The sequence below is a fragment of the Oryctolagus cuniculus genome, chromosome 15, assembly GCF_964237555.1.
Source record: "Oryctolagus cuniculus chromosome 15, mOryCun1.1, whole genome shotgun sequence".
NCBI lineage: Eukaryota > Metazoa > Chordata > Mammalia > Lagomorpha > Leporidae > Oryctolagus > Oryctolagus cuniculus.
In genome coordinates, this window is record NC_091446.1 from 75,143,646 (window position 1) to 75,170,123 (window position 26,478).

At 45.2% G+C, this 26,478-nt stretch overlaps 1 long non-coding RNA gene across 1 annotated transcript; it reads left to right on the forward strand.

Annotated features, from left to right (window-relative positions):
- Nucleotides 1-801: 801 nt before the first annotated feature.
- LOC138845504 (uncharacterized) lies at nt 802-24,918 on the forward strand. The gene is made up of 3 exons (XR_011382793.1): nt 802-9,478; nt 18,276-18,392; nt 23,085-24,918. It is a non-coding gene; the product is annotated as an uncharacterized lncRNA (long non-coding RNA).
- The last annotated feature ends 1,560 nt before the right edge of the window (nt 24,919-26,478 follow it).

The following is a 26,478-nucleotide window of genomic DNA, read 5'->3' on the forward strand; positions in this document are numbered from 1 at the left end:
GTGCAGGAGCAGAGAGGGGAAGCCTACAACAGTTTCCTCCTTGGTACTTGTGTTTCAGAGAATGTTTCAGGAAGTCTTGTCTTGCAACATTGGCTTTGGACAGATCAACCATCCATAAACAAGGAGCTCTGCAAAACAGTCTGAGTGGGAAGTTTGAAACTGCAGGCAGGAAGATGTTTGAGTAGGAAGTTGCTTATTCTCCCTGTTTTCATTCTACGGAATTAGCTACCTAGTTTTACCTATTATTCAAACAAGAAACCTGTCATTCTTAAAGTCTCAATACCTACCTAAGTCAGTTCCCAAGTCCTTTAGATTGCATGTGTTGAGTAGCTCTGCTGCTCAAATCACCTTTAGAATCTGACTTCAAGCCACCCTCACCTCTCAACTTGCATCAGTCCCATTACTGTGCTTCTGTGACTGATCCTGCCTATGCACTCCACTCTCAAACTCTGAGCCAAAATGTTACAGTGTTTCCGAGTACATCACATCCATGCTTAAGGCTTTGCAATGCCTTCCTGATACTTTACATGCCTTTCCTATGAAAAATATAAGATTCTTAACATAAATCACTAGGTTCCCAGGATCTGGCTAGTTCATCTCACTATTAATAGTATTCTCCTTCTTAAATTTTTTTAATATTTATTTTCTTTGAAATGCAGAGTGACAGAAAGGGAGAGACATTGAGACAAAAAGATTTCCATCCCCTGGTTCACTTCCCAAATGGCCACAGTGATAGGGCTAGGCCAGGCTGAAGCCAGGAGCCTGTAACTCCATCTGGGTCTCCTGTATGGCTGGCAGAGTCCCCAGTACTTGGGCCATTTTCCGTTTGAAAGGAGCCAAGAGCCACCATAAAAAAATGGGGCTCCTGAGACAAACCGTTCCAGAGACGGCCTTGGGAAATGGGGAGTAAACCGGTTCACAGAGAAAGCAGTCAGCTACTAACCAGAGATACACAGAACACCTGCCTTGTAGATAAGCCCCTTCCCTACGCTTGCTCAAGGTTAACAAAGAAAGCTGCAAGGCACGTAGCAACCTATTCCTCTCTCCTAGAGACCCCCTCCCCTAATGTATCCCTTTGACCTAGTACTTTTCCACCGACATTACCACTTTTAGACTGCCATACAAGGCCCGCTACTGAAAATTATCCAATGAACTTACGCCAGCCTATAATATGTTAATTTTGTGGTTTTGCCCTTTAAAAGCTGTGTGAGATAGCTGCTCGGGGCTCCTCTCGCTTGCTTGCTGCTTGCAGCAGTAGAGGGCCCATTTGCGCAAATGAAATAAAATTACCTCCTGTTCTATTGCATCGTCTGGTCTGGAGTCTGTGTTTCTGGGGTCGTCACAAGAGGACACCGCTTTTGGGGTCCTACATTTGGGGGCTCGTCCGGGATTTGGGGGACGCCAGACTCCCACACTCCATCGGACAGACGGAGGTAAGTTTGCTTACTTGTGTATCATTGTAACTGTGGTTTGTACTGTTTGTCCTTGTCTGCCAGGACGACGTGGAATCCATCCTGGGGCGCCTGTACAGGCTCAGTACTGACTGGACCGAAGGGGGAGACAGACGTGTCCTGAGGCCCCTGGTCCAACCCTGGAGGATGCTCCAGTGGTGGTCTGGGAAGGAGGGAAAGAGGGCGTTTCCCTTCTTCCAGGGGAGAGCCTGGCCAAACGGCCGCTCCCTTCTGAAATTTTGGTTTTGGTTTTGTCTCGGTCTGTTGCTGCGCGGCTTGTGATTTCAGACGTGTCCTGAGACCCCTGGTTCAACCCTGGAGAACGCTCCAGTGGTGGTCTGGGAAGGAGGGAAAGAGGGAATTTCCTTTCTTCCAGGGGAGAGCCTGGCCAGACTGCCACTCCCTTCTGATAGTTTCGGTTTTGTCTCGGTCTGTTGCCGCGCAGCTTGTGATTTGTGTTCTGTGTGTTGCTGTTTTTGTTGTCCTTTATTTCTTACTGTCTCCCCCATCTGTTTTTATTGTTGTGTTTGATTGATAGATGTATACTTGTATGAAAAATGTGTATTGTATTCTTATGATGTGTTAATTATGTCTACTTCTCAATGCAACTCTAGGGCCAAATGTAAGGACAAATTTTTGGGCTGGAGAGGCTTGTACCTAGATTTGGCTCTGGTAACCAAGAAACTTTGCTGCCGAATGACCTTCTCCTGCTCCTTGGGAGCCTGGCCAGTTCCCGGGGAGGAGGATAAAGGAATGTTTTCTGATAAACAGGTGGGCATGCTTCATGTCTCGGCTCTCTGGCCAAGACCCGAGATGGGACGCACTGCTTGCCTAAAATCTTGGCAATGAGCCACCCTTGTCCTTGGAGGCTTTAGGGGGGAGCCGGAGCAAGCCTCTGCTGCTGCTGTTTCATCCTGGGGGAACACGCAATCAAGCTGAATGTTAAATGTGCCCGTAATGATTACATGATCAATTGGCTACTGTGATTGAGGTGTTCTGTGACAGTCCCTTTAATGAAAAATTAACAAAATGGATTAATAACAGGACATTCAGGACCTGACGCTCTGCTTGGTATGTCATTACAAAAATCATCAAGGAGGGCTATGCCTGATAAATGAGGGTGCTATAAATGTGGGCAACAGGGACATGTACAAAAATTGTCCAGAAGTCAAAAATCAAAATAAGGCTCTTCCTGGGATTTGCTTCCAGTGCTAAAGGGGAAGGCATTGGGCCAATAAATGTCACTCCAAAACTGATAAAGAAGGTAATTCATTAAAAAACAGAGTTCAGGAAACTGGAAGTGGGGCCAGCCTCAGGCCCTCCCTACAGGGATCAGTGGACCATCTTGCCATAGTACCATTAAAGCAATGGAGCCATGTTTATTGCAACATTCTGTTAATCTATGCTCCTTTACCATCTTTCCTCTAAATAATTTTAGTGTGCACTACAAGGCTTGCAGCGTATTTCTTGCAGATTAAAAGTAACTAAGTCTGTGCACAGCAGACAGCTAAAAAGTAATTTACTGTCACAAATTGGCGTAGTTGGCAGGATCTGCAAGTATGCAAAGCAATGCCTTTCTTTAAAAGAAAAACTGAAGTTGCATGTGTAACCTGTGATGTTCCTGGCTGAAAAGACCTTCAGTTCACCTCTTTGGTGAAGGAATGGGCTCTCTGCTCAGAATCGAGTGAGAATTGGGATGGCAAGTTACGGAATGCACAGCCTCCATAAGTTATTGAGGTTTTGCTATCAGTGCCGGTAGAAAAGGGGGATGAACTATAGGCTTTGGGGAGGTGAGAATGGATTTTGTTATCTGCATACTGATGCATGTGTAAACAATTGGAAAAAACAGTATAGGATAAATATTAAAAAAAAATGCTGCCCTTTAGAGTCAAAGTGCTAGGTAGTGATAGAAAAATTATATCAAGCTCCTGTACTGCTGCCAGGGCCAACTAAGGTTATTCAGTGTAAACAATACAAAATTCCAGGTGGACATAAAAAAAAAATCTAAAACAGTAAAAAAATTATCTTAGTGCTGGAGTGATGATTCCCATAATCACTAAAAGGAATTATCTAATTTTGCATGTTAAGAAATCAGATGAAACCTGAAAAATGACTGTGGATTACAGGGAATTAAACAAAGTTACTCTCCCATTGACTGCTACAGTCCCAGATACCATCATTTTGATGTAAAAGGTCACAAACATAAAAGCGTGTTCTTGATAAGGAAAGTTAAAAGAAAGAGATACTTTTAAATAAAAAAGGGATATGATTTGTAAAAATTGTTTATCTTAATGGCTGGTTTATACTGGAATAAAAAAGGGGGGGAGAAGAGAAAGGTTTGAGCAAGTTACAGAAGGTGTGAGAAAGTCGCAAAATGTTATGGGAAGAAGAAATCTTTGGTTATTTTCTTTGACATAAAATCAAAATCTGATCCTCTGTTAAAGCAATGAGTTAAAGTAATCTATTATGTTCTCTTGATGTCTCTGTTAAATTCTAACTGCTTAAAAACAGCTGTAAAAAGAGCAGTGGTGAAATGGAGGGATCCTATCACCAATCAATGGAATGGACCTGATCCAGTACTGGTATGGGACAAGGGCTCCTAAGGGATGGGTTTTTCCATGTAACCAACATGCCTTTCTGCAATTGCTCCCTGGGCCGTGTGGCCCTGATGCTAACATCTATTTACAGCAGCGGATAGAGCACGTCAGTGGCGTGCTTTACCTGAAGACTACAATAACAACGTCATCCTAATAGGAGAGGACACTGCCCTTGCCATGGCTGCATCAGTAGTAAGTGTTCCTGGACTGGCTTTTGGAAATAATCGTGGACTATAAAGGCTTACATGTTTGGTGACCAAAGCAATCAATCTTACTGCTACTGTGCTATCCAATATAGCCAAAGAATTGGATCAAGTTCACTCAGGAGTGCTTTTAAGCCATGCAGCTAACAATTACTTGCTGTTAAAAAGATCATTTAAGTTGTAAACCTGTACCTGGGGGATATTGCTTTAACATTACTAACAATGTGCCATATATAGAGTCTGTTATTGATAAACTTAAGAGTAAAATGCAACATATGTTTATTACTAACCCACTATTCATTTGAAGGGTTTCAATGGATTCATTGGTTATTAATGTTGGCTGGACTGCTACTGCTTTTCCCACTTTGTATGGGATGTCTTCCGTGTGTTCTGCATTTTATGCTGACTTCCCTATAGTATGAATGGACTGAGATTCATCATTTAAAACTTCGTACCAAGCCTCCTTTGTAATCAAAATAATTAATATTTGGCTGTATGTTTCATCTCTCACCTAATGTTGGGCTGGAATGGTACTCAAAGACGGGTAGGACGCTCAGCATCCTGTACCAACCTAAGACAGGGCTCTAGGCCAAGCTGCCAGAGTTACCGATGACGGGTAAGGACAGAGATGACTGAGGGCAACCTAAGACAGAGGCCATTCTCAATTTAATAAAAAAAAAATATATAAAAACCCATGGTTGGCCATGGGCCCACATGCTAAGGCCTGGCTTGCTGATCATTGGCATTAGTCCTCACGCAACAGTATCAAGCCCTGGCCACCAGTGACCGTATTGAAACCCCTCATTAACGGCACACAATTTTAGGATTAAAATTAGTTCAAAGAGAAAATGGGGGAATGAAAGGAGCCAAGAGCCACCATAAAAAAATGGGGCTCCTGAGACAAACCGTTCCAGAGACGGCCTTGGGAAATGGGGAGTAAACCGGTTCACAGAGAAAGCAGTCAGCTACTAACCAGAGATACACAGAACACCTGCCTTGTAGATAAGCCCCTTCCCTACGCTTGCTCAAGGTTAACAAAGAAAGCTGCAAGGCACGTAGCAACCTATTCCTCTCTCCTAGAGACCCCCTCCCCTAATGTATCCCTTTGACCTAGTACTTTTCCACCGACATTACCACTTTTAGACTGCCATACAAGGCCCGCTACTGAAAATTATCCAATGAACTTACGCCAGCCTATAATATGTTAATTTTGTGGTTTTGCCCTTTAAAAGCTGTGTGAGATAGCTGCTCGGGGCTCCTCTCGCTTGCTTGCTGCTTGCAGCAGTAGAGGGCCCATTTGCGCAAATGAAATAAAATTACCTCCTGTTCTATTGCATCGTCTGGTCTGGAGTCTGTGTTTCTGGGGTCGTCACAAGAGGACACCGCTTTTGGGGTCCTACACCGTTGCTTTCCCAAGCACATTAGCAGGAAGCTGGATCAGAAGCAGAGCAGCCAGCACTCAAACCAGTGCTCTGATAAGGGATGCCAGCTTTGTAGGCAGAGACTTAACCTGTTGCACCACAACTCCAGCCCCTCATTAGAATTTTGCTAAGTTACTTTTTTTTTCACTGTGACTTAGTCACACTTGTGAAAAAATCAAGCCCTTGAGAAGGCTGTAATTCTTTATGACCCAGACCCTGCAAATGAGTTTTTCTGCCTGTGCAAGTCTCCACCACCACCCTACCCTTTGCTAATGATGCTTTTAGTACCCTCCGGATTTCCAGTTACCGCTAAAGGAAGCATTCCCTAAGTTGCTAGTCTCATATCAAGCAGCTCATTTTTAGAGTTCTGAGCCTGTGGCACTTACCTAAAATTATATTGAGGAGCTGGTGCTGTGGTGTAGTGGGCTAAGACTCCACTTGTAGTGCCGGCATCCCATATGGGTGACTGCTCATGTCCTGGATGCTTCTTTTCTGATCCAGCTCTCTGCTATGGCCTGGGAAAGCAGTAAAAGATGGTCCAAGTGCTTGGGCCCCTGCATCCATCTGGGAGACCCAGAAGAAACTCCTGGCTCCTGGCTTTGGATTGGCCCAGCTCCTGCCATTGTGGCCATTTGGGGAGTGAACCAGCAATGGAAGACCTTTCTCTCTGCCTCTCCATCTCTGTCTGTAACTCTGCCTCTCAAATAAATAAATAAAATCTTTAAAAAATAAAATCTTTAACAATTAAAATAATAATTGTATAACTCAGTAGGTATAATTAACTTTCAAGTAGGTAGTGTAACACTTTCCCCATAGTATAAGCTAATTAAACAAATATTGATCACATAGGATTCTGTTTGCTTGGCTATCAAACTTACTGTATGAGTCCAGCATGACTCAAAAAGGAATTAATTCCTCCCTTTGCAATACAGACAAATGTGGCACATGGGTTTGTCATCAACACCTGTCATCATCCCTGCCAACAGCTGGTATTCAGTGTGACCCTGAGGTGAGGGTCAGGGCTGAGGTTGGTGTCCAGTTTGTAGGACAAGTGATGTTCTAAACAGGTAGGTTTGACCTAAGGGGGCTTGACTTCTGTCTATGAAAGGGGTCTTCCCCAAGTCTAAGTGTTCCCCATCTGAATGGTGTTGGCTAGAGGATCCTAGGCTAGGCCTGTTCTCTTGCATAGCTCTCACAACTAAAGACATATCTATAGAAGGATCTTTTGAAAAAGGATGCTAATGCTGTAGTTGATTCAGTCCTTGATATATGCTTGATCAGAGAAACTATTGTGCCCAGATCGTTGGATCCCCAAACACTGCCAGAGGCTCGAACACACTGAAGTGCAAAAGCAAGGTTTATTTCGGAAGTACAAGCCATGGCAGGGACCCCGTCTAACCAACCACGCAGCGGAGGGCAGAGGGAGGCCCCGAGCCATGCTCAGGAGCCTCTTTTAAAGCAGAGTTATGTCATTGAGGGGTGTGGGGTAACAGTGCATTGGCTAGGGTCTCCTCTGGTATTTCCTAATCGAACACGGTTGTTCCTGATTGGTTCAGATCCAGAGGATTTCCTTATATGGTGAACACTAGTAAGATGTTCTGTTGTAAGTTTTGGTTTCCCCAGAGTGATGCTGCTTTTATGGGAAGTTGGGCCTGCCTCCCTGAATGGGGGCACTTTTTCAAAATGCAGTTACTCCAGCCCTTCAGAACATCTTTGGGAATTATGTTTTGCCTCAGAACCTCATCACATCATTCATTGCCACAAATTGTGAGACTATAGCAGCATTGTGACATCTGTCCCTGGAAGGCATTGGCTGTGCCCATGTTCAAGGGCAAGGAACACCTTGCCCCATCTGTTACACCCGTTCCTGTCTTCAGTCCATTCTTCCACTGAGTTATTTAATCAGTTAAGAACTTAAAGTCTAATTTAAAAAGGCTTTTTAGTAACATAAAATGAATGGGATGATAATATTTGAAGCCTTATTTATGTGAATGGAGGTAGAGAGAGAGAGCACACACTTTCATCTGATGGTTCACTCCTCAAATGCTGTTAAGGTCTGGGGCCAGGCTGTGACAAAGCTAGAGGCTGGAGTTCAGTGCAGGTCCCCCATTTTGATGACAGGAACCCAGTTACATGAGCCACCGCAGGTGCCTCCCAGGACCGGCATCAGCAGAAAGCTGGACCTGGGAGCTAGAGCCAGGTGTGGAACCCAGGTACTCTGATGTGGAACACAGGCATCTTAACTGCTAGGCCAAATTGCCTGCCTCAGAGATAATATATTATTATTCTTTAAAGTATTTATTTCTTTATTTCAAAGGCAGAGTGACGCACAGAGAAAGATGTCTTCCATCTGCTGGTTCACTCCCCAAATAGCTGCAATGGCCAGGGCTGGACCAGGCTGAAGCCAGGAGCCTATAACTCCATGTGGGTCTCCATGTGGGTGGAAAGAGCCCACGTACTTGGGGCTCCACTGCTTTCCCAGGCACATTAGCTGGGAGCTGGATTGAAAGTGGAGCAGCTGGCACTTGAATCTGTCACATGTGGGATGCAGGCATTACAGTAGCTTAATCAGCTATGCCACAATGCCAGACCCAGAGATAATAATTTTTAAGAGCAAAAAATCAAAATGAAATCTTGGGCCCTAATAAGTGCATGCCCTTATTAGTTAGGAACACAAACAGAGCAGCTGATGAACTGTGGCAGAGGAAAGCATAATGAGCTCTGACCTCTGACAAGTGCAGGACCAGCTGTCCACGAGAACAGAAGCCACCAGGGAAGTGAGTGTTGTCAACCTCACAAAGAAATCCTAATGGGTATAAAGCATAGGGCTGAGGAGGAGCTGGGGGGAGTGTGGGGAGGGGAGGCTCCTTCTGTGTCACATAGGAAAACAGGTGCTACTGTCCTAAGCTCTTAGAATTGTATCTATGCACTACATGGACTCTGCTCTCTCTGTATTAGTATCACATTAACATGAGAACTGATGGCAGTTGTGTTGTAGTAATTATCATGCATTTGCTGTGACCCTCAGGATCTAATGTATCAGTAAATGCCTTTAAAAAAGCAAACAAAAAAATCATGATATTACAGTTAACTCTCATAACACTATTTCTTAAACCAAAAGGTTAGCTTTTTATGAAATAATATTATTTCAGTGAAGCAATACTTATCCAAAGTTTGGCAAGCTCTTTGGTTTCACATTAGCATTCTTTTTTTCTCTATTAAATTCAAGTGAAAAAATAAATATTCTTCGTTCTTGTATCTGCACTTGTGCAAAAAGACATCTGGAATGGTATGAGGCCAAAACTGATCATGGCTTCAGGGGATACAGTGGTGGTGAGATTTTGCAAGCAGAGGATAGATGGAGGATAGCTTTTATTTTTCATTCTCTGTTTGGAGATTCTGATATTCTGCATACTGAGTGAGTACCAGCAGGAGTGATCTGAGCAGAGAGCTCACAGCCCACTTCTTATCTTTACTTTTGCACAAATGTATCACATGTATACTGATATATGCATATGTCATATTTATAAACTTTAAAAAATGAATGTATGACAAAATAGAATATAATAAATAAAATTAAGAGTTAATTGAATGTTTCAGGAATATGTCACAGTGTTTTAGGTACATAGAAACTTTAAATACTTTCTTTTTAATTTTTTATTTTATTGAAGCTAGGACATGGAAACTCAATCCAGGTCTCCCGCATGGGTGTCAGGAGCTGAATTACTTGTGCCACCACTGCTGCCTCCTAGGATCTGCATTGACAGAAGCTGGAGTCAGGAATTAGAGCCAGGAATTGAACCCAGGTACTCTGATGTGGGACACAGGTATCAGAATGGTTATCTTAACTGCTAGGCTAAGTGCCCACCCTCTAAGTAATTTCTTTTAAGTTGCTGATATACAGATGACTAAAATGACATAAATGCATAAATACATAATATAACAATAACACGCGAAGGCTGATGTGTTAAAGCTCAAAATGGGATAAGAGCAAATCAGACTAAAATTTCAAGGATCAGATTAAAAAGAATCAAGTGGTGTGTTAAGATAAGCCAAGACAGAAATAAGAAGTGTTTACACAAAGAGAACATTAAATATTCATATAAATAAAATTATGTTTTGTTAAACTGAAATAGAATTTTTTTAAAAAAAATGTACTAATAAATGTAAAGAAAAGACCAGATTAAAAATAGAGTTTACTGGTGAAAACCATGCTGAAAATTACTAGATGTATGACATGATGTAAAAGAGAATGGAGGCCGGCGCCACAGCTCAATAGGCTAATCCTCTGCCTGCAGCGACAAAACACCGGGTTCTAGTCCTGGTCAGGGCACCGGATTCTGTCCTGGTCGCTCTCTTCCTCTCTAGCTCTCTGCCATGGCCCAGGAGTGCAGTGGAGGATGGCCCAAGTCCTTGGGCCCTGCACCCACATTGGAGTCTAGGAGAAGCACCTGGCTCCTGGCTTTGGACCAGCACGGTGTGCTGGCTGCAGCGGCCATTTGGGGGATGAGCCAATGGAAAAGAAAGACCTTTCTCTGTCTCTCTCTCTCTCTCTCTCACTGTCCACTCTGCCTGTCAAAAAAAAAAAAAAAAAAAGAGAGAGAGAGAATGGATAAAGTGAAAAAGCAAAACTGTTGATAATGGTATTTGTGTGGGTAAATTTAACTCACAAGGAACAGGACCCTCACACCTGGAGCGTGCAGGTTGGGTGATGCCCATGCAGTCTCTTTGTGTCTGGTGTAGGTCACGAATGAGAACAAGTTCTGCCTTCACACTTTTCCCATGTCCTGATTGCTCCAACAAATAAGCAGATGTAATTTTGTAAGGGAGAAAATCTTAAAAAAGAAAACAGCAAAACACTGATTGCTGCTGTGCTACTCCTGGGAAGCCTAGACTCAGATAATAATCAATACTCTCTCCAGAGGAGGAAAGAAGGAAACACGCACCAGAAACACCAAGCAGCATTCTAAAAGCCAATAGTATGTCCAGGTGTCTTCAAATGTAACAATTCTGAATTGCCAAGGAAGTGAGATCATGCCAATACCATGGTGAATCTGCTGAGTGGCTAATGATCGAGTAGCAATAATCAGTATGTGCTTAAAAAGAAATGGGCGACAGGTGGTGGAGAGCGCAGCATTGAACGAGGTAGCTGGGCAGTGTTCACGTTTTAACAGCTTACGAGGACGAGGAAGCAGCACAGCTAAGAAGGTGCCATCTCAGCTTTCTGTTATCTCTGTGGAGGTCCGTGGCAGCCTCGTTCTATACACTGAGCCCTGTTTGTTGAAGTCAGAAAGAGCTGAAGGAGGGCAATAAAGATCTCACCATGAAGGCTCCAAGTTCCATGAGAATTGAAATTTGCAAGGGTCGGAGTTTCAATACCTGGACTCCCAGACACCAGCAGCAAAGAAGGCATTGCTATGTAGGCTGGGAGGTTGTATCAACTGGTTGGTGTTTGGGTGTGAAATTGAGCCATTTGTCTCTCTCCCTCTGAACGCGGTGATTACTTATGACTGGGAGACTCTTCTCCATCACTGGCTGCTGGAAATGTGCTGGTTCATTTCATCCTCAGGAGGTAGACATGACTTCTGTCCCCATTTCACAGATGATGGGAGTGAGATGACTTGTCCAGGATTACAGAATCAGAGACGGGCAGAACCACACTGCAAACTACCAATGCAAGAATTTGAAGATGTCTCTAGTCTCTTATCTCCCCTGAGACCCAAAAGGAACAGAAACCCTATTCCTGTTTTTAACCAAAAATGAAGAGGTCCTCAGTGTCTCCTTGAGCATATTTATTGAGTGACAGTGGCCAAGATGCTGCAGGGACTGCATTCCTGGGTTTTCTTGATCCCCTGGGTTCTTCCTTCCTCATGGGGAGGGAAGCGGCCACATCTGCAGGGCACTGTGCACAGCAGGCAACTCTCAGCAGCTGCAAGGCGCTTGCTCCTTTGAAAGCAGAAGAAAGATGAAGGGCAGTTCGCTTCTTCACTTGATATCTTCCAAAGCCTTTAGGGAGTCCAGCAAATCAGCTGTGATTGGAAAACTTCCAAGGATATCATGGATGCCGTGGCTCATTTCATCTCAGAGCCACAGCCCTCTGTGGTTGGCCATTGTTTCTCCAACACTTCTCCAACCCGCTGGCTGAGAGATGGAGGTAGCCTTCTGTAGGGAAGTGAGTTTGCTTTCTGGCCTGCTGGCTGTTGAGTGGCTGCTATGTCTGCAGACTCCCAGGCCTATGGGAGTTGCTTAGTTGCTCCATGCTTGGGTTCAGTGAGGCACATCAAGGACAAGCAAGTAAGAAGTGAATTATATAGGAGAACACAGCAGAAGATGCAGCACAGGGAGATCTTCCTGAAATCTGGGTCATCATTAGCCCCTCGACCAAAACCAGTCTTGATACCACACACCCACCTCTGCCTGTAAGACAGAGCTCAGACTTCCCCTTGGCCCTCCAGAATCTGCCACTGTCCTTTCCATTCATTCCTCTCAGAGCTCACGTGTTCCCTGAGCCAGGTGGGGATGCTTCAGTAATTCCTCCAGCCTCTCTGCTTGTATGCCTTTGCCTCATCATCCCCCATGCTTTGCCTTTGTCCAGCTTTTGCTAGGGTTGTTGTGGATGTGGATCTCACCCTGGCAGAAGGGCAGCAGGCTTGAGACAAGAAAATCATGTTCTGGGTCTGCACGTGCTTGTATTTCAGGGTCAGCAGTGCTGCTGAGCTGCAGTTGGCAGCAGTGAAGCAATGAGTGTCCCAGTCCCCTCACTCACATCCTCCCAACATGAGAGCTGACCCTGGTAGCCAGGTGAATTCATGGTGCTTCCCCAGGGTGGCCTCCTTCTGTAGGTCTTAATAAGCACAGGGACCCCAAACACCTGTACAGAGAGCTTGCTTCAGTATTAAAATGCTTTCCTTTTTATTGACTTAATTTTTGTTAATTGACACATAATATTTATGCATATTTATGGGTTCTAGTATGATAGATTGATACATGTATATAAAGCCTAATGATCAAGTCAGGGTGATTAGCATTTCCATCTCCTCGAACATTCATTCATCATTTCTCTGTGTTGGAAACCTTTGGGCCTTTCTTTTTTCTAGTTAGTTCCAAATCTATCATCAGTTGCTGGAGACTACAGATACTCTGCTACACTATGGAGCACCACCAGCACGAATTTCTCCCATCAGCCGTTCTGGTGCCTGTTATCTAGCCTCTCTCCATCCCCTCCACCTCCCACTCCCAGTCCCCAATGACCACTGCTCTCCTCTGTGAGATACAGTCAGTTCCTCAGGCGAGTGTGAACTAGCAATGTCTTTCTGTGCCTGGCATATTTCTCTCAATATTCCCAGTTCCATCTACATTGCCACAACTGGCAGAATTTCATTCTCTGGTATGAATGCATACTACCCCGTTGTTTATATATAGCATACTTTCTTGATCCTTTCATCCATTGGTGGACTCCTGGGCTGATTCTTTGTCTTGGTCACTGTAATAGTGCTGCAGTGAGCATGGCAGCATCTCCCTAAATATGGCACGCATCCTTTTGATATGGTGATTTCATTTCCTTTGGGCCAATATCCAGTAGAGGGATTGCTGGATCGCATAGTGGTGCCTTTCCCTTTAGAGGGAGAAAATGAGTCAAGGCCCCCACGCGCTCTCATCAGTTGCCTCATTTGGAAGCCGTCCCTCCAAACTGTGCATGGTGTATTGGTTTACTGCTAGGACACCCTCATGTTTCTTTATGACACCACCTGTGCATCCTGAAGAATCTGTGCTCATTATTGGCAAGTTTTTCAACTCCATGTACGTTGTTTTATAGTGAAAATATTCTTCTGCAATTTGCTTTTTTTCCCCCTCAATACTGGGTTTCTAAGATTTATTTATATATTTATGTTGATTTTCTGTTATCTTCAGTGCTATATAGTATTTTATTATGTGAATACATTACAATTTATTGATCTGTTCTCCTGTTTGACATTTTGCAGCCTACAAGATTTCATTTTCCTATCACCTATTTCCTATTTTTTTATGTAAAGCTGCTTATAACACAATTTTTCAATGATTTATAGAATACATATGTAGCTATGGAGTTACTGGGTGGTTGAATATCTAAATCTTCAACTTTACTAGATACTTGCAAGTAGTTTCTAAAGTGGTTGTACCAATTTACATTCTCATGACCAGTATATGCATGTCCTGATAGCTCTACATCATCAAAGCTTAGAATTATCAAACATTATTTATTTTTATTTATTTGACAGATAGACAGTGAGAGAGAGACAGAAAGATCTTCCTTTCATTGGTTTACTCCCCAAATGGCCGCTACAGCTGGAGCTACACTGATCCGAAGCCAGGAGCCAGGTGCTTCCTCCTGGTCTCCCATGCGGGTGCAGGGGCCCAAGCACCTGGGCTGTCCACTGCCCTCCTGGGCCACAGCAGAGAGCTGGAGTGGAAGAGGAGCAACTGGGACCAGAACCCAGTGCCCATATGGGATGCTGGCTCCGCAAGCAGAGGATGAACCAAAGGAACCATGGCACCTGCAAACATTATTTTTTAATCAGTTTACTGATATGGAATAACATATGTGGTTCAGATTTTAATTTCTCTAACTATCAGTGAAATTGGCCATCTTTAGCATCTTTAGCATCTTTAGCAATTTCAGTTTCCTTCCTTTTCTGTAAATTCTCAAGAATAGTAATTCTGGTCCCTCTCTTTGCCTTCAAGCCCCTCTCTCCAATTGCCTAGGGGACTAACTCCAGCCCCCTCTCTGTTGAGTGGCCTTGCTGTTTTTCCTGAGAAGTGGCAAGCACTTAAATGCCTTTCTCCATGAGTCTTGACATCAGTTCATTTGCTAGTTCTCATTCTTGTCCAGGGTCAAGGATGAATGTCAATTCCAAGTACATTCAATTCTTAGAACAGTCAAAACCATAGAGACAGAAAAGGAGAATGGCCATCTTCATTAACTGGGGGTGGGGGTGCAGAAGTAGGAAATTAATATGTGATGGGTACAGCATTTTAGTATCATAGGATGAAATGAGTTATGGAGGTGGATGGTGGTGATTATTGCACAAGATTATGGTTGTACTTAATATCACTGAATTAGACTTAAAATGGTTAAGATGTCAAATTCTATGCTATACATATTTTGCCACAAAGAAAAAGATAGGCAAAACAACAACAACAACAACACAGTAACAGTACTGTGCAGGCCACTAAAAACAAGAAAAACCTGAGAAAGTGTCACAGCCAAGAGGAACCTAAGCATCCACAGTGACACTGTTACCTGTCCTCCTGGATGGGGTACAAAAACAGAAAAAGGATACCAGGTAAAATAGAAGGAAATCTGAATAAACTGTGGGCATTAGCTTGAGAAGAAGTGTGTGAACCTGTAGACATGCAAACTTGTGTATCCATTCTCTCTGGCAGGGTGGTCACTGTGGGTCCTTGCTCCGGGAGCTTGAGTTTCCCATGTCTTGTTAGCTGAGGAATCGGAAGGGGGAGAGGCCAAGAAACAGAAGTCCCTGGTGTACCATGGGCTGAACAGTAATGCTGTTTTATTAGGATGAAGAAGGGCTAAGGATCCATGAAGCATGAAATGATTAATCATGAAACAGACTTATAATTTAATAAACAGTTCTTTCTCACCACAATCTAAATAGAGTTGTCTGAATCAATGATTTAATACAATCTGTAATAGGAAACAGATATTTGGGACCAAGAAGAAAGAGAACAGGATGTTTTCATCAGCGTGCACAGATTTTTGTCCCTTGTGTCGGCATATCTTGTGACATAACTGTGGGATAAGCGTGCAGGCCACCGGGAAGGATATATGAGGGCACTGCAGGAAGTCCATGGAGAATGGAATTTAAAACATGGTTATTTTGGTGCAAAAAATGCTGAAACCCATTTGGAGCTTTTCCTTGATACTTATTTTCCATGAAGTTCTAGAAGAGCCCATGCGCTTCCCATCATCACACCACTCAGGACTCCTTGAAGTTTCTCCCTTCTTGTCCTTGACCAAGAGGCTCTCGTGACTTCAGGTCAAGGTGGGAGTGTATGTCTATCAGTGTTGAATGTGCGCATTCTCACATTTGAGACACACTGCATGGTCATGGGATGATCACAGAAATTTGGTTAACAAAAGAAATAACTTTGGCTTCCTTAGCTATTAACTTGTGGGTGACTTTTTAACCTCTGGAGACTTCCCTGCACCCTGCTTTGTGATCGACAGCTGGAAGTATTCGTGATTCTGAGAAGCATCCAGCAGTATCTCAAGGCAGGGCCTGTTTCTTCTTCTATAATTAGCCACATAAGAGGGTGGCTGTGCCCTGCTCCTCATGGGTGTTGCTGTACTTGGGGGAAGGTAGAGACCAGTAGGTTCACAGCTACTCAATCCTCCAGCAGACACTGCACAGAACATTTAGGCCACAGGACAAGTAGAAAAACAACCCCCCCACACACACACACTCACACAGCACACACACATGCACACACTCTTCCACCCTGGCTGTAGAGGTTTGTTACAGGAGAGCGTTCCACCCACATCATCAGGAGGCTTGGTAAAGCCTCCACCCTCCCACTTCAATAGCCAGGACTGCTGTACATCACTGAGGGTGACAAGGGGCCCAGTGTGCAGCATGCATTCAGTGGCTGCCCCTTGCCTTGGAAATCATCTCACTGGTGGCAGGTGTCATCTAGAGGGCCAGGGCATGCACACTGGCAAGGAGAAATCATGCTGTCAAAGAGGAGTATGACAGGGGTGAGATTGTTTTATTTCAAAAGAAAACCTGCCTTGTTGGAGGCATCACATGTTCTGGGGACACAGGCGAGATAAGCACCTGGGCTCTATTGCTATTAATGCTCTTGGAATAAGGAATGCAACATTGCTTTTGAGTGATAATTTGGGCCAGCAGGTGTGTCTGCACACAGATAAACAGAAAGCCTGGACAGGGGCATAGGAAGCGAGGAGGTAATTTCAAATAGAGCAAGAGAAAGACAGAGACATGACCTGGTCTGCCCTAACCCCTGAGGATGGAGACAGCTGGTAAACCATGTAAATCACCAGACAGTGAGGGACCAACTTGTCCAAACATGCTTAGGAGAGCTGAATTATGTCCAGACTCTTGATTGCCAAACACTCTGCATTTCAAACCCTTTTGATAAGTTGATAAAAGCTATGGAAATTCTTCCTCATTAAATAAAAATGAAGATATTCCTACTGACAGGATATTTTGCATAAAATTTCAGAAGGCTTGAGGAGTCCTGAGAGCCACTGACATACTTCCCCACTGCTGACTTGGTCCTCAGGTCGCTGAGATGCAATGGCACTGCACGCTAGGATAAGTGAGTCCAGCTATGGTGGGGGCTTCTGGAAATATGGGCTTGGCAGGAAGCATAATGGTGAAGTCCATGGGGGCAAGCAGGGGTGGCCTTTGGGGGACACTTGGCTTCAGGGTAGTTGTCCTTTCTGCATCTTGAGGAAGTCCTCAGGGAGTTGTCCTCCCTGTTTCTGAGGGTGTCTGTTGTTCTGTGATATTCTCGCATGAAGCAAGGACATTCCCACAGTCTCTTAAGTAAGGGCACTGATCCCATCTGGGGGCTTCACTCTCATGACCTAACCACACCAAAGACCCACATCCACTTGGAGATTAGGATTCCAACACTGACATTTAGGGGGACACAACCTTTTAGCATGTAACATCTCTGTTTAATAAAAGAAAATGAGCCAGGTGCGGTGGTGCATTCTTGTAGTCCCAGCTACTTGGGAGGCTGAGGCCGGAGGATTGCTTGAGTCCAGGAGTTCTGGGCTGTCATGCACTATGCCAATTGGGTGTCCGCATCAATATGGTGACCTCCTGGGAGTGGGGGACCACCAGGTTGCCTAAGGAGGGATGAACCGGCCCAGGTCAGGAAAAAAAAAAAAAAGAAAATGAGACCAGCCCTGGGCCACAATTGGGCTGCCATGCACACAATCCCAGAGACACCATGCACAGGTTCTAATGTGAATGGTGGCTTCTGGGGTTGTCCAGGATGGGGGCTTGCACAGTGGACACTCCAGGATCACCTGCTCACAGTCATAGGCAAACAGAGGCCTCTGCAGTGCTTGCTCCTAGCCTGAGCTGGAGCAGGCCTTCACGTCATCACCTAGAAATAGCCAAAGTAAAGGGTGGCTTCTCCCATGATGAACCAAGACAAGAACTGTAAATGGATCTTTAGAAGTACAAGGAAGGGAAAGGTCTTTGGGCTAGCCCCAGTGGAATGGCAGGAGGGGAGGGGCATTGGCTTTGGGACTCGGAGCAGTGGAGATGGGTTGTCAGATGAGAAAAAGCACACAGAGCACTTGACACTAATGCAAGCTGCTGAACAGTAGATGCCAACTCCTTTCTCGTCCTAGTGCCCCTGTCAGAAAGTGGTCAGGACACACAGAGGACCTGGACCAAGGGCTTCTGAGTGAGGTCAGAAGCTCCCAGTCCCAGCCTTCAATGCATTGTCATATCAAACCGCTGCAAAGCTTTCTTATGATTCTTTCCAATAAGGTTTTGCTTCCATGTATGGAACCTGCTAGAAACCATAAAGTGGTTGACATTGACTTCTCCTTTTCCTTAGGGATTGGATCACCTTGTGTTACATTCCTGACTCTGGAAGGAAAACACCCCTCTCCAGAGACAGCACTGCAGTTTCTGTAGCTAACATACCATCAACTGTTTTTTGCTGCCACCAGGGGTAAGTACATTGACACCTGTTAGAACAGCCAAATTTGAGTTCTATTACACAAGACCTTCTGGAGACAAGAAAGACAAGTGACACTGGCCACCTGCCATGTAAAGTTTGCAAACTCTAACCTTGCCTTCCCATGGTCACTAGCAGCCCATTTGTCTAAAGGGTAATTCTGCATTACTTCTTCAATTAGATGCCCTAAACCTTCCAGTTCCCTCTCTGTTGAGGAGCATGTATTGGAATTCCAAGCTACACATCAGCATGATTGTGGAGAACAATTTAGAATAGAAATGAGTTATGAGAGTAAGTGGATTGGGTGGCTGTTTGTGACATGGGGTCACAGAGTTTCAATGTACCTGTTGATTGCTGTTTGCTCTCCATGGAATGGATTTTATGTCCATTGTCCATTGCGACCCAGAGAATAATAGCAGAGAGCAGGGAGTTCCCCTAGCAGTGGCCAGGTAACCAAATGCATCCTTCCTCTGTGTCCAAAAGCCCGGAGAGCTCTTTCACCTGAATGCTTCCTGTTGAATTACCAGTGCCTTCTTCCACTGTGGAGATGTTGAGACAAGATGAAGGAATGCTGCAAGGCTGAGATTTGGAGACAACAGGACCAGCACTGTATGCTCTGGTAGCTTATACTCCACAGGTGTGGATGTGAGCAGCCATCATACAATGGAACAGAAGTGCAGTGAGCCAGTGCCATGGCTCAATAGGCTAATCCTCTGCCTTGCAGCACCGGCACACCAGGTTCTAGTCCAGGTCGGGGCGCCGGATTCTGTCCCGGTTGCCCCTCTTCCAGGCCAGCTCTCTGCTGTGGCCCAGGAGTGCAGTGGAGGATGGCCCAAGTGCTTGGGCCCTGCACCCCATGGGAGACCAGGAGAAGCACCTGGCTCCTGCCTTCGGATCAGCGCGGTGTGCCAGCCACAGCACACCAGCCCCGGGAGCCATTGGAGGGTGAACCAATGGAAAAGGAAGACCTTTCTCTCTGTCTCTCTCTCACTGTCCACTCTGCCTGTCAAAAAAAAAAAAAGTGCAGTGAGGGAACAAGACCTAAGGGTACTGAGTAGTGGGCAGCCCTGGGTTGGCAGAGGTCATGTTTAAGCTGTCATGATGGCAAGGGGATTTTCCTTGCATATCAGGTGGAGTCACGAGTCTCAGTGGGCTGGAGAGTGCTGAGAAGAGGCTGGGAGATGTTAGGACTCCCAACAGCTCCGTGCAGCTGGAATCAGCATGTGCTCCTGGTAGGACCGGCTGTAACACAGCAGGAAGCTGGTGTGTTCACCTCTTCTGCCTGGGCTGCTTTGCCCTTGATGCTTGGGTCCACACTCACATGGGACCACAAAGGAAGGGAGATGAGTGTGGGGGGAGAGGAGAGCACCTTCCCAGCAGTCTTCAGCAGCGATGAGCCTTGCTTTGTTGGCGAGAAGCTGGCTTGGAGTTGCAGATTCAGTACAATGACATTCGACAGAGCAGGATGTACTTAGTGGTCAACAACAGGAAGGACTTCTCAGTAGAAGGAGGGTCACCTGGATGTATTGGAAGACAGAGAAGTTTGTTCTTTGAAGGTTAAAAAGAGAAAGTAGAATTTTATCTTTTTGTATTCTATTATGTTGACAGTTGTGCTAGGGCATGATCCCAACCGTCCTGCCCACCTTCTTTATTAATTTTCTTCCTTTCTTTTAAAAAGGCACACACACACACACAGAGAAACATACTCTTGTCCTGTGATTTAGTCTTCAACTGCCCACAGCAACAGCTGGTACTGGCAGGAACTCCCACTTGGGTGGCAAAAGCCCAGCTGCTGGGGCCATCACTGCTGCCTCTCAGGGTGTGCATTAGCAGGAAGCCGGAGTCAGAGCTAGAGGCAGATACTGAACACAGACACTCCACTGGGGGATGTGGGGCTCCTCACTGCTGGGCTAAATGCTGTGATTGTATTCATCTAAAATTGGTAAACTATGACTATTGATTTCATTGACTGTTTCAAGGAGTAAGTAAATAATTACATACAAGAAAATGCCCCTCACAGGGGTGGGCCATGATACAGAATCAGAAGATGTGCTTCTACTGTCCTCCTGTCCTCCCTGTTCTTGTCCTTACACTTCTTTTATCTTTGATTTATTTTAATGGCTAATGGGGAGATATCAATCTAGCTAGTACCTTTCACAAGTGAACTGTCAAATTTCTATCTACCAAAAATCCATGCATTGAAATAGCAGTGAAAGGCACTTTCAGATGTTTCAGCTCATTTTCACCTTTGTGATTGTGGATGGTAAACCCTTGGAACTGAGATGTATTTCCTCCCCACGCCTCCCCTCCTTGTCACACATGGAGGCCCTGTTTGTTGTGAGATCTTGTTCCTTAGCCTTCTACTGAGAGGGCTGATGTCAATGTTGTAGAAAACTAACAGATGATTCCATTTGGGAATAAAAGGAGGTGTGTGTTTGGGAAAGCTCCAGAGATGTGGGACTCAGTATGTAATCATAGTATCTTCTTTTTTTTAAAGATTTATTTATTTATTTATTTATTTGAAAGGCAGAGTTACAGAGAGGCAGAGGCAGAGATAAAGAGAGAGAGAGAGAGAGAGAGAGAGGTCTTCCCTCTTCTGGTTCACTCTCCAAATGGCCCCAGTAGCCAGAGCTGGACCAATCCGAAGCCAGGAGCCAGGAGGTTTCTTCTGGGTCTCCTACATGGGTGCAGGGGCCCAAGGACTTGGGCCATCTTCTGCTGCTTTCCCAGGCCATTGAAGAGAGCTGGATCAGAAGTGGAGCAGCTGAGTCTCAAACTGGTGCCCATATGGGATGCTGGCACTTCAGGTCAGGGCATTAACCCACTGCACCACATTACCAGCCCCTGAATGGATTCTTACCATTGGGAGTTCCTCCCAGAGAGAGCCATGGCCAGGGTGTTGGTGGTGTTCTTACAGAACAAGACTGATTATGGCACCCTCATGTGCACAAAACTCCTGTCCCTGCCCCTCGCCCTCGGTGTGAAGTCTTAAATATGTTTTCTTGGATGAGTAACACTCATGCATTCAGTTATTTCTGAGCACTCAGGACTTAAGAGCTAAGCACCAGCTTTGGCTTCCCTGAATGTTCCGTGGGGCTCTGAAGAATCTGTGTGTAAAGCTAAATCTAGGGATTGGAACCATGAGTGCCTTGAAGAGAAAGATTTCTGAAGAGGAGTTTCATCCACCTGCCATTGTGGTCATTGTCCTTGTGGTTGGCTCATAAGTTAGACTTTGAAGAGTTGGGGTCTTCCTCAACACCTCGACACCGTTGATGGGAGGTCCTTAATGTTCCAGGGAACTTGACTCAGGTGCATGGCTTCCTATACTCAAGTCTTTCTCTGAGAATGAGGCTGGGTAACCAGCTTTTGCCCATGTCTTCACTTCCTAAGTATTGGTCACATTGCCCCCTTGGCCAGTGCACCAGCTGGGGAGAAGCAGGGTCTTCACCAGCCATCTCCAAAATGGGCTGCGCAGCACATAGCCAGGGGTTGTGCAAGACCATCCATTGTGAAATTCACAGAAAGCATTAAGACTTCTGTTTCTATATTTTCAAAAAAAAAAAAAAAAAGGAACATAATGAAGCTTTACTAATACCCATATATGGATTGGCACCAGTGTCTTTGCTTGTTCCATGAGAGTGACAGTGAGTGAACCTACATTGTGTTTAGCTGGCGAAACATCAGGGGAGGTGAGGTTTGACAGCATTGCCTTCTCCTTCATTCACTTTTGATGCGTCTTGATGTTTTGTTGATGTGTGTTGCTGGTTAATGGATTTATCACTTACATAGTTTTAACTAAACTAGCTTTCCCATGGTGGACAAATGGCTTGTAACATTCTTGTGATGAAACTGAAGATCAAAGAAACCAGGTGGAACATAAGCCAAAGGGAATGACCGTAAGTGGCCACATAGACACAGCTGCTCAGACATGCTCTCCTTGCCATACAGGTTAGAAAGTAAAAGGAGTGGTAACACCACGAGACTCAGAATGGGCAACCAAAGAGAAAACTGAAATTTTCCACAGGATTACTTAAGGGATCTTTAAAGATGAAGTTATCTGTGGGAGGCTTGTCCTAAATTTATATTTTGCCTTCAGGTATTAGCTAATGATAACACAACCCAAGAAAATTAGAAAAAAAGTTTTAAAGATTTATTTATTCACTTAAATGGATGATTCTACCTCTCTCTCACTCTCTCTCACTCTCTCTCTCTCTCTCTCTCTCACACACATACACACACACACACACAGAAAGAGGGAGAGAGACAGAAACAGCGACAGGGAGAGAAAGAGAGAGAGAGGTCCTCCATCTGCTGATTCACTCCCCAAATGGCTGTAGCAGTTGAGGCTGGACCAGGCTGAAGTCTGGATCCAGGACCTCCATCTGGGTCTCCACTTTGGTGGTAGGGACTCAGGTACTCCAGCCATCATCTCCTGCTTCTAAGGCTCATCAGCAGGAAGATGGTTTGGAAACAGTAGTTGTGACTTAAACTGGCAACCTGGTATGGGACACAGGAACACCAAGCAGTGACTTAGCCTGCTGTGCCTCAGTGCCTGTCCCAGGGAAAAATTTAAGTGGTCAATTTTGTGACTGACATTTGGCCTACTGGCTGAGAAGCCAGTTAAGGCACCTCTGTCCCATATCGGAGTGCCTGGCTTTGAGGCCTGATTTCTCTCTTGATTTCTAGATTCCTGTTAATGAACCTTTGGAGGCAGTGGTGATGGATCAGGTGTGCTGGGCCCCTGCCACCCACACGGGGCAACTGAACTGAGTTCCTGCTCCAGCTGGAGGCCACTGCAGGTATGTGGAGAGTGAACTAATAGACAGGGACTTGCTCTCTCTCTCTGCCTCTTTAATTGATCAGTTTTTAAAAAATGTTTTTTGTGTCTATTTTATAATCGTTCTTACATATTAATATAGAAATACATGATACATGTATACATTAAGGTAAATACACATGCTTAAGAAAATGCTCAAATAACTTTTACTGAATTAGTGTGTGATCAGCACATTCTCAAATGTGCTCCAGAGAGTTGTGATGTCCAGAAGAGAAACAGTCCAGTGTCAAAGACCCTTACCACTTGCTAGTCCACTTTATCCATGAGCTGTTGTAGCTGACATTGTCGTGACATGGTGAGGGACATTGTTCCAGTTGCTGCCCTCACAGAATATCATGAAAGTGAGGTTTCATAATTGAGGAACTTCATCTGCCCTGACTAGAAAGTAGGACTTGTTATAATCTTTTGGTGCATGGATTGTTCGGGACCAAGACTTCATCCACCACTGGCTTAGGGCAGGTCTAGAGATGTGCTGAGAATCCCAGTGTATAGAAGCTTCCAAGAAGACTCCAGACTGACTCTGAGAAGAGAGACTTCAGTGACATCCTGGAGATTTCAGGGCAGGTTCACTTCTCTGGAGACCACTCTGGTTGGGAGGAGGGAACAGTGAGCGGAGGGTACGTGGTAAGCCGCAAGCCAGACATAACTGCACTGAAGAGTGAGTTCAGAGCTTTAATCAGGAAGAGGCGTGGGACTCTGAATTATAGAGTGTTTTGTAACAGGTTTAGTTCAATGTGTGGGTTCAGCCATAAAACTGGTAAAATGTGAGATGCTGTCAAGAGAAAGACTGCCATTGGATCTGGATTCAGCATATCTGTGTTTAAATGCCTGCTGTATATCTCTGTGTTGTAAGTAAGGTCTGCTTACTGCAATTTGAAATAGATTCAGATATGGCTAAAGTATATCTCAATAAAGCTGGTGAAATGAAATATAATGGATTGGGAGAGTTGGAAAATTCCAGGAAAATTGCAACTAGCATGAGCATTATGAACCTCCAAGTAAAGATAGAATACAAAGAATCATGATTGCTTGGAAAGGTCACGGTGGACAAGGGACAGGACGTAGCTGGTCAGAAAGAGTAATGGATTCAGGGAGATGAAAGACAGCTCATCCAATCGTGTCTATGTAATACCATCATGGTTTACCCAAATGACCCATGTTGCTAATGTTGAAAAGATGGGGTGTCACCAGTAAGACTCCAACACTATCTCCAGAACATTTGAAGAAACCCCCACCTGTATCTTCTCAATGACCACTTCTTTTTGAGCCATTCCCCTCTATCACCAGCCCAGGTTCTAGCCCATGGAAAATGTCAAAATTCAAATTAAACACTTTTCTACTGAGTGGGTGTTGCTTTTGTACCATTGTTGAGTTGAAAAATCGTTAACTGGAACCATTGTAATCCAAGAACCATGTGTATACAGAATTATACAATATGGGTCTGTGAGAGTACTGTCACAAATAAACTAATGAATGCTCATAGCACATTTTTAATTGAGCTGAAGTCCAAGAAGACAAAGCCTCTTTCACAGGCAGGGCTTCCACATCCTCTGGCTCATGGGATTGCATCACCCAGCACCTAAAGGAGACTGGTGTTGCTCTTCTCCTGTGAGGATTTGCTCTCCATGGACTCTGGTCTCCATGTCCATGTCCTACTTTTATTTTACCCATGTCCTACTTTTATTTTACCCATGTCCTACTTTTATTTTAAAGATTGATTTATTTATTTGAAAGGCTAAGTTAGAGTGATAGTGAGAGCAAGCTTCCACTCCCAAAATGGCTGTGACAGCCAGGGCTGGGCCAGGCAGAAGCCAGAAACCTAGAACTCCATCTGGGTCTCCCATGATGGCTGGAACCCAGGACTTGGGCCATCTTCCACTGCCTTCCCAGGATCACTAGCAGGGAGTGGGTTCAGAAGTGGAGCAGCAGTCCTTGGGCCCCTGCACCCATGTGGGAGACCTGGAAGAAGCTTCTGGCTCCTGGCTTTAGCCTGGCCCAGTCCAGCCCCATCATTGTGGCCATCTGGGGAGTGAACCAGCAGATGGAAGACCTCTCTGTGTGTCTCTACCTCTCTCTGTAACTCTACCTTTCAAATAAAATAGATCTTAAAAAGAAGTGGAGCAACGAGGACTCTTAAGCAAGCAGTGCTTAACCTGCTGTGCCACAATTCTGGCCCCTTCATGTCCTCCTGAGGCACCAGGAGCCCACCCTGACCCTCAGTTCCAAGGTAGGAGTCCACTCAGACTTTTAGAATGAAAACCAGGAATTACACTCTTAGCCCTGTCTCAATCTTACAGTTTCTCCCTGGGAATCCTTTTGGATTCAGGATACCCTGCCAGACAGTGCCTGTGCAATGCTCCCCATTACTGATCCCAGAAAAAAGTGGTCTCGTGAGACTTATTCCCCAGGGAGATGAGCTCCTGGTGGTCTCCTCTGGGGTCTTGGTGAAGGAAAAGCTGTTTGTTCTCTGATGGAGAGTCGCAACCTCACGCAGGTGTTGGTCTTTCGTTGCGGTCCCCCTCTTCCTCACAGGAGCACTCTAGACCCAGGGAAGAGCCATTCCCAGGAACCGAGCAGGAGAGGACATGATGTGTGCAGGCTCGGTGGGTGGGAGCAGTGGGCCTGCCGCTTTGTGCCCCTTCTCCGACTTCTGCCACCTCGTGAGGAGACCTGTGGGATGCTCTGAAGGAGGAAGTTGAAGAGAAAAAATGAAGCTGAGGAAATTCATGTGGGTGCCAAGGTTAGAGAAATTATGCTCTAAGACATCTCAGTCAGGGCAGGCATTGAGCCTAGCAGTTACGAAGCCAGTTAGGACGCCTGCATCCCACATCAGGGAGTCCAGGTTCCATAGCTGGCTCCGGCTCCTGACTCCAGCTTCCTGTTAGTGCAGATACTGCAGTGGTGATGGCTCAAATGGTTGGGTCCCTGCCACCCATATGGGGGGGATGAAAATCCTGGATGGGATTCTCACTTCTAAGCATTGACCTCACCTGGCATTTCAGGCTTTTGTAGTGGATGGAAGCTCTCCTCTTTCTCTTTCTGCTTGCCCCTCAAATAAATAATCAACAAAATAAAATAAAAGACTTCCCAGTCAAGGCTGAACTCATAACTCAAGGTACAGAGTGGTGAGGGTCCTTTCTCCCTGTCCCCTGGCAGTCCTGAAGCTGCGGTGGCCCTGGTAGCCAGGTGGAGCACTCCCCCACTGGTCCCTGCAGGTGCTCAGACCACAGCCCCACGGGCAGG